The sequence below is a fragment of the Macrotis lagotis genome, chromosome X (genome assembly GCF_037893015.1).
Source record: "Macrotis lagotis isolate mMagLag1 chromosome X, bilby.v1.9.chrom.fasta, whole genome shotgun sequence".
In the NCBI taxonomy this organism is placed as follows: Eukaryota; Metazoa; Chordata; class Mammalia; order Peramelemorphia; family Peramelidae; genus Macrotis; species Macrotis lagotis.
The window spans coordinates 76,992,411-77,000,493 of NC_133666.1; the positions used below are offsets into that span (position 1 = coordinate 76,992,411).

Consider the following 8,083-nt stretch of genomic DNA (forward strand, 5'->3'; position numbering starts at 1 on the left):
AGAAGCAGAGCCCAGAAAACAATGTATACAACTATAACACATTCAATGGAAAGAACAAACCGTACCCCACCACACATACAGAGAGAAAACACCCTAAAGTGAATGTTGAAACATTACAAAAGATGAGCATGGCTCTAAAGAGGAGACATGAGAAAAAGTCCCCACCCCACTCCTCTCCATGAGAGGGATATATAGGTTTTCACACAGATGTATAAGTCAGTTGTGCTAATAGTTTCCTTCTTTTTCTTTTTCTTTTTTTTTAAAAAAATACTATTTGATGTACAGATGAGGAAATCAAAGCGATCCATAGCCATATGAAAAATTGCTCTAAATCATTACTTATTAGAGAAATGCAAATTAAAGCATCTCTGAGGTAAGACCTCACGCCTCTCAGACTGGCCAATATGACCAGAAAGGACAATGATCAATGTTGGAAGAGATGTGGGAAATCTGGGACACTAATACATTGTCGGTGGAACTTTTAAGTCATCTAACCTTTCTGGAGAGCAATCTGGAATTATGCCCAAAGGGCAACAAAAATGTGCATACCCTTTGACCCAGCAATACCACTACTGGGTCTACACCCTGAAGAGATGATGAAAAAGGGTGAAAACATCCCACGTACAAAAATATTTATAGCAGCCCTGTTTGTGGTGGCAAAGAATTGGAAATCAAGTAAATGTCCTTCAATTGGGGAATGGCTTAGCAAACTGTGGTCTATGTATGTCATGGAACACTATTGTTCTATTAGAAACCAGGAGGGATGGGAATTCAGGGAAGCCTGGAGGGATGTGCATGAACTGATGCTGAGTGAGATGAGCAGAACCAGAAAAACACTGTACACCCTAACAGCAACATGGGGGCGATGATCAACCTTGATGGACTTGCTCCTTCAATCAGTGCAACAACCAGGGACAATTTGGGGCTGTCTGCAATGGAGAATATCATCTGTATCCAGAGAAAGAGCCATGGAGTTTGAACAAAGTTCAAGTACTATTCCCTTTAATTTAGAAAAAACTGATAGCTTATTGTCTGATCTTGTTATTTCTTACACTTTGTATTTCTTCCTTAAGGATCTGATTTCTCTCTCATCACACTCAATTTAGATCAATGTACAACATAGAAACAAAATAAAGACTGACAGACTGCTTTCTGTGGGGGTGGGGGTGGGGGAGGGAAGTAAAATTGGGAGAAAAATTGTAAAACTCAAAACTCAAGTAAAATCTTTAAAATAAAATACTATTTGTAGGGGTGGCTAGGTGGCGCAATGGATAGAGCACCAGCCCTGGAATCAAGAGTACCTGAGTTCAAATCCGGCCTCAGACAATTATCTAGCTGTGTGGCCTTGGGAAAGCCACTTAACCCCATTTGCCATGCAAAAAAAAAACCTAAAAAAAATACTATTCGTCATATGGAATGACTCTGGGAAGGAATATGGAAAGATGTTGGAGAAATTTATGGTGAAATAAAAGAAAAACACCAAGAAAACCTTTTTTTAAAAACTGTTCAAAGAATCATAGGAACTCTTCCTTGGACTATGTCTGGATTTGTGAAGCACATTGCATTCATGATCCTGAGTAAGGGGGAAATTATAACTATGATCTCCTCAAGTGGATGCAAGGTTCTAGAGGAGGCAGCAACTGAGCTGAGAAGACTGAGAAAGGTCTCCACCAGTGGAGACGTACAAGGGGGAGGATAGGCCAAAGACAGGGACTGACCAGTTCAAAACTGGAAAAGTGGGGAAGGGAATAGTAAAAAGCACCCGGAGGTAGAAGGGAGCACTCAGGAAAAAGAGAGTAAAATCTGGCTGCCACGGCAGATTCAGTCACACTGGGGGGAATTAAGTTCTTCTGCCATGTCCAACATGAAGCTATGGATGGCATCTGAACAAGCAAGGGTGTGACATTCAGAACATGACTTGGCATACAAATTAGTAGTGGAGAGGGGCACAGCCATCAGAACAAGTAGGTTCTAAGGTGATGAGAATGTGAGGGGGTAATTCAAGAGGTGATCCAGAGGGGGACAAGAGCAAAAGAACATGGACGGATTGGAGAGAGGGGGAAATTCAAGAGATAGGGCCACCTGGGAAAAGGTTCTGAAGTTCTGAGCCTGGATTGATGAGGGGAGGGGCTGCATGGTTAGGGTTAGGAAAAAGGAAGATTTGGAGGTGAAGACAGCAAGGACTGGATCCAATTACCCCAGGAAGGGTAAGAAAACAGTAAAGGCAGGGGTGGGAGATATGGATGTACATACAGAGTCAGCATTTCAAGAGAGAGGAACTGAGGTAAACCATAGGAGGAGATGAACTCAATAGAGAAGGACACTAGGGCGAAGCAGGTCAGAGCCTGAAGATGTACACAGCCACCTTGAGTGTTGGGACCAGCAATGACAACTGAGAAGAAGCAGTCCAATAGATCTGAGGGAATTCAAGAGAAAGCACTGTCTTTAAAACTTAGGAGAGGGGTGGTTAGGTGGTTCAGTGGATACAGCACTGGCCCTGGAGTCACCTAGCTGTGTGGCCTTGGACAAGTCACTTAACCCCATTTGCCTTGCAAAAACCTAAAAAAAAAAAACCTAGGAGAAAAGATATAGGAGGATGGGTGGGCATCACCAGCAATTACCATAGAGCTCGGGGGTAGATGAGAAAAGGCCATTGGATTTGGCAACTAAGAATGAGCAGACAGGCTTAAGTGAGTGGTTCTTAGGGAAAGAAGCCCAGCTCAGGAAGAAAGGACAGATTGTGGATGAGGAAACAAGGATAACAGTAGCAAGTCAACACTCCCCTTTCTGGACATTTAGCAGCAAAGGGGTCATGAAAGAGTCAGGGCCATGGAGGAGGTAGAGGTAGGTGGAATGGGAAGTTGCAACTTGGTCAGTGGGAAGGAAAGAGCCAGGAAAGTGAGAGAAAGAAGGCTGGGATCACTCATGGAGATGGGAGGGACAGGGTCAGAGGACCAAGCAAGGAGGCCCTGGAAGGGGTAGACCGAGAGACTGACACCAAATATATTCAGAAGTAAGTTTGCCCAACTGTCAGAGAATAAGTAATCAAGCCCTTGATGACAAAGATTGTTTCTAAATATGGAAAATGATCATATGGGGCCCATGTTTTAAAAAAAATAAATATAGCTTTGATCGCCAACCAAGTATAGATAAAGTTAAAAAAGAAAAGTACACAGTGATATGGTTAAAGAAGAGATTAAAGGAGTGATCAGAGCATTCACCCATAACTTGAAGGCCTCTTCGGCACTAAGGAAGGAGCATAACTGGTTGTGCTTTGAGAACAATCTGTGAGGCAGCAGTGAAGGAATTCCAGACATAATGAGTTTAGGAAGGCAGCAGCAGACTCCAAGACGAGCTGGAGAGAAGCTACGCACATGTAATACTCCTCGTTCCTCTCTCCTGCCTGTGTCTGCTCAAGTTCCTATTCCTTTTGGTTTTCAAAAGTGTAAATGGCTGAGATATGGCACAGGGGATAGGGCACCGGGTTTGGAGCAGGAGAATTCACCTTCCTGAGTTCAAATCTGACCTCAGAACCTTCCTAGTGTTGTGACCTTCACCCTGTTTGCCTCAGTTTCCTCATGTAGAAAATGAACTGGATTTTTGCCAAGAAAACCCTACATGAGGATGTGAAGAGGTGAATATGACTGAAATCCCTGAACAGCATGAAGTTTTATGGAGAGAAGGGTGATTTCCATATTTCACTAATTTGGGCGGCTAGGTGGTACAGTGGATAAAGCACCGGCCCTGGAGTCAGGAGTCCCTGAGTTCAAATCCAGCCTCAGACAATTAATAATTACCTAGCTGTGTGACCTTGGGCAAGCCACTTAACCCCATTTGCCTTGCAAAAAAAAAAACTAAAAAAAACACATACATATTTCACTAATTTGATTTTTTTGATTCGTGTTACAATCAAATTATTTGGGGAAAAACTCTTCAATTACCCAAATGAAAGCTATAAATAGGCTACTGAAAGCATGAGATAAAACACAGATTCCAGCTCTACAGAAGTGTGCTACCTGGCAAACTCAATATGAAACAGAGGCCATGGCTGACTAATGGTACTTGGTATCAGGGAGCACACAAATGGCCTATCAGAGGAGCTTTGGTAGATAGAAGGGAGCAGGCCCTGGCCTGGTCTAGCATTTCATGAGGGGATCCACTTGCCAACACAAAAAAGTCTAGAAGTAACTTCCAGGGACTGACTATACCAACTGCAATTTGCTTTCTACTGTAAACACTATATGGTTTCTTTGGGTATGATTGCTGGACTAAAGAGTATACACAGTTTTACTGCCCTTTGGCAGTTTCAGATTGCACTCCAGAAAGGTTGGATCAGTTCACAACTCCAACCAAAGTGCATTAGTGCCCCAGTTTTCCCATGTTCTCTCTGTCATGGATCATTTTCCTTTTTTGACATTTTAGCCAATATGATAGGTATGAGTTATTTTAAAGCAGAGACATCACCTTACTGACTGGTTACCATGGTCAAAGCTATGGTTTTTTTCCAATATCAATGAAGGACTGTGAGAGTTGAACTACAAGGAAAACTGAGCACTGCAGAATCACCAATATTGAATCATGGTGCTGGAAAAGACCTTGGAGAGTCTCTTGAACAGCAAGAAGATCAAATCAGACTATTTACTGGAAGGTCAAATCCTGAAGCTGAAGCTTCAAACCTCTGATCACATAATGAGAAAGTGGACTCATTGGAATAGACTGGCAAAGGTGGCAAAAGTGGGAAAGACTGCAAGCAGAAGGAGGAGAGTCAGAGGATGAGATGGATAGAGTCATGGAAGTAAGAACTATGAGCTTGGACAGACTTGGGGACACAGGGGAGGAAAGAAGGGCTTGGTGCATTGTGGCCTGCGGGTCACCGAGAGTCGGTTATGACTGAACCACAGTGCATGCAGCAGGCCCAGGACCAAGTCCCACTCCTGCCCCATGGTTCAGCCTGAAGGCAGCCCTGGTTCTGGTGAGGAAGAGGACAGTGTCAAAGCTCAAGACTGTCTCTGAGCAGTGACATGTGCTAGTCTTTTTTGAAAATAGCTATCCTGCAATTAGTAATGTCCAGGTCTGCCTGGATTCCTCCTCCGCTCAAAAACTTCCCTAGCTCCCCAGTACTTGGAGGCTTAAACCTGGAAATGTCTTAGTGCAGCAGTGAAAGTCCTTTACCCTCAGCTTCCAAGTTTTTTCCCAACTGAGTGTTGGTCCACCCCCAACTGGGCTGCTTCCTGCTTCCCACATCAGCAAAGCCTTCCCTCAAGGTGGTCTGTGATCTGGGACCTTGGTGAAGATGTTCCTGGAAGCCAGAGCTTTTCTCTTTGGTGACTTTTATAGCAAATCACAAGACTTTAAGAGACATTTGCTGAACTAAACTGCCCTGGCCCAGCCTGGCACCACCTGGCACCTGCACCAGCAGGATGGTTCCACTTGCTTTCCCTGTGGGACCAAAGTACCAGCTCCAGCTCCCATTTACCAGTCAGTGACTTAGAGCAAAGTGAGAGTTGGACCGATACTGGTAGAGTTCTTGAAGCTACTGAATTTTCTAGTCTGGAATCCAAACAAGACTGTGTCTACTGGTAACTGCAATCGTGTGCTCTTAAGACTGAATGCAAGAGAGGTCACAGGGGAAGGGAGGGGGAAAGATGCCAGTCCCAGCCTCAAGAAAGTGCACCTTGGCCACTTGGGTGTTCAAGTGTGTTAAAGTTCTCTGATCTCCCAGATGCTGACATGGGCAACAAGTAAGGCAGCCCCTGAGAACGGTGTTCTAGGGAAGAGAAGGTGTGGAATTGGGGAACCCTAACGGCCCGGCAAAGTGCTAACAGTTACGATTGTGATGACAGGGAGAGCTGGTTATAAAGTTGGATTCTTGGCTTTCTTAAGTTGAGATTTTACAAGGATGAAGTTCTAGATCTGAAGCAGCCAAGGTGGGGGGGGGGGGCCCTTTTCAGTGTTCGTGACAGAGGGAGGCCCTCCGGCCTAGATGGAGCCACCTGGTCAGATTGGGAGGGAAAGAGGCCTCAAGGGGACTAAGGGACCACATGACAAGTCATTGAACAGAAACTGCCAAAAGCTTAGATCTTCCAAGGGCTTGGCTTTGGAAAAGCAGGCTTCCCTAGGCTAAGTGTTCCCAGTCTAACTCATCTGCCCAAATGCCAGTGGAACCTTGTGTACCTTTTGCATCAGCATCTTTTTAAAGTGGCTCTAATGGGGGGGGGGGGGGAAGCTGGTAAGGCCTCAGGCCCCAACATAGACTTTTACCTGCTAGGGGGTGAAAATGGACTGCAGATTCCCACCAGAAATCACTTGCCACTCTGGAGCCTGGAATCCTGAAGTCTTCCTATTGGTGCCCATGCCCCCTCCACCCACAAGCAAACACACCCTGTTCCTTCCAGTCTAAGCCAGTAAGAGGAGATAGATAGTCCCAGTAGGTTTTCCTCTTTGAAAACAGCAGAGCTGGCCTTGGCCTAGCTGGCTGAGCACTGGATCAGAGGGTGGCCAGGAGGTTACCGTGGTGGCTGAAATTGGGCCCTTTGCTAGAGAGTGGGCCCACTGCCCTGTGACCTTCTGGATGGGGAGGGCTCAGTCTGGGCCATGGAAGGTAAGTAGCTGGTGACTCCCAAGATGGTCCTGCTGTGCTGGGCAAGGGAATAAGTAAGCATGCCAAGGGCTGTACCCCGTACCCCACAAAAACTCTGGGAGACAGGGAGTTGGGATGTGGAAACTGAGGCAGGCAGAAGTCACCTCGAGTGTGTGCACTCAGTCTGGCCTGCCAGGCTCAGGTTTCTGTCCACCAGGGTGCTGCCCAGCGGCTACCTAGGCCCCCTAGAAGGTCCGGGATGCTTAACTCCAAAGGGGAAGAAGACAGAGCACACTTCAGGTAAAGATGGGCAATGAGGTCCAGCGCTACCTCAGTTGGCCTGAGGGAGAGCCGTGCTAGCAGGTGCGCCGGCCTGTCCAACTGCCCTGCCCCCCTCGCCCCGCCCCACGCCAGGACTGGGCTGAGCCCTGGAAGGATGCTAAGCAGCGTGGAGGGGGGCGGGGGAAAGCATTCCATCCCATTCCCAGAGGTCCCCCGGCCCCCTCCGCCCCCCGTGGCTCTCGGCTCCCCGCGGCCCAGGCCCCCCCGCCGTCCCGGCCGCAGAAGCGGGGTCCTCTTCCCCCTCCCTGCCCCCCCCTCCGCGCCGGCCCCACTTCTCCTCACCTCGGAGGAGCCCTTGTGTTCTGGCAGAGCTGTGGCCCCAAGCCCGGATCGGCCGCCCCGCCCCGGCCCGGCCCGCCCCGCCCCCAGCTGCCCCGCCTGGGGCGGGGCCAGCAGCCACTTTCCCCCTTCCCCCCCGTCCTGGACCCACAGTCTGCCCCCTCCCACGTGCCCGAGGGGAGGGGGGGGCGGAGTAAGGGAAGACAGGAAGGAGGGGGGAGACGGGGAGGGGGAGGGGCGGCGGGGGGAGGGGGCGAGGACCGCTCCAGGAGAGATCCAGGGAGAGTGGGGAAGGGGGAGGGGCCAGGCCCGGGGCCACTCACTCTGGGGTTCCGGGGCCCGGGCGCTGGGGCCGCCGCCGCCGCCTCCGCCTCCGCCGCCGCTGCCGCCGCCTCCGCCGCCGCCGCCGCCGCCTCCGCCGCCACCGCCGCCCTCGCCGCCCTCTGCTCGGGCCTCCCGCCGCGGGGCCTGGCCGCGCTGCTCCTGCCGTCCACCGGGAGGATCATGCTGGGGGGCGGCGGGGCCGGGTGGGCGGCGGCGCACAATCCCCCCCCCTAGCACGCAGAGCCCTGGGGGCGGCCATCCGGCGGGGGGGGGGGGGGGGGGCTGTGGCTAGCGGCCCCCTCCCCGGGTGCGGCCCCCTCGGCTTCCGTCCATCCGGCCCCCGGGCCGCTCTCCAGCCCCAGAAGGCGCCCCGGCGGGGCCTGCACCCAGGGGCTTCGGCGGCGAGCCCGGAGGGGGGGGCTCGGGAGGGCTCTCCACCCGCGGGCCGCTGAGGTGTGAACAGGCTGCCGGGCCCCGCCCTGGGCAGCCCCCGGGTGGAGCTCCTTCACAGGGAGTGGTGGCGGCGGCCCGGAGAGGGGGGAGGGGGCCCCGAGAGGG

General features: G+C 50.6%; 1 protein-coding gene across 6 annotated transcripts in view; it reads right to left on the reverse strand.

Annotated features, from left to right (window-relative positions):
- KLF8 (KLF transcription factor 8) overlaps positions 1 to 7,578 on the reverse strand; it is a 47,156-nt gene extending 39,578 nt beyond the window's left edge. For 2 of the 6 annotated variants that reach the window (XM_074208256.1, XM_074208251.1), the window contains exon 1: positions 7,525 to 7,550. The gene's annotated coding sequence lies outside the window, so the exon portion shown is untranslated. Of the gene's footprint in view, positions 1 to 7,204; positions 7,236 to 7,524 lie in introns of those variants that run through there. The other 4 variants (XM_074208255.1, XM_074208257.1, XM_074208259.1 and 1 more) reach the window with 4 other exon arrangements.
- Between the last annotated feature and the right edge of the window lie 505 nt (positions 7,579 to 8,083).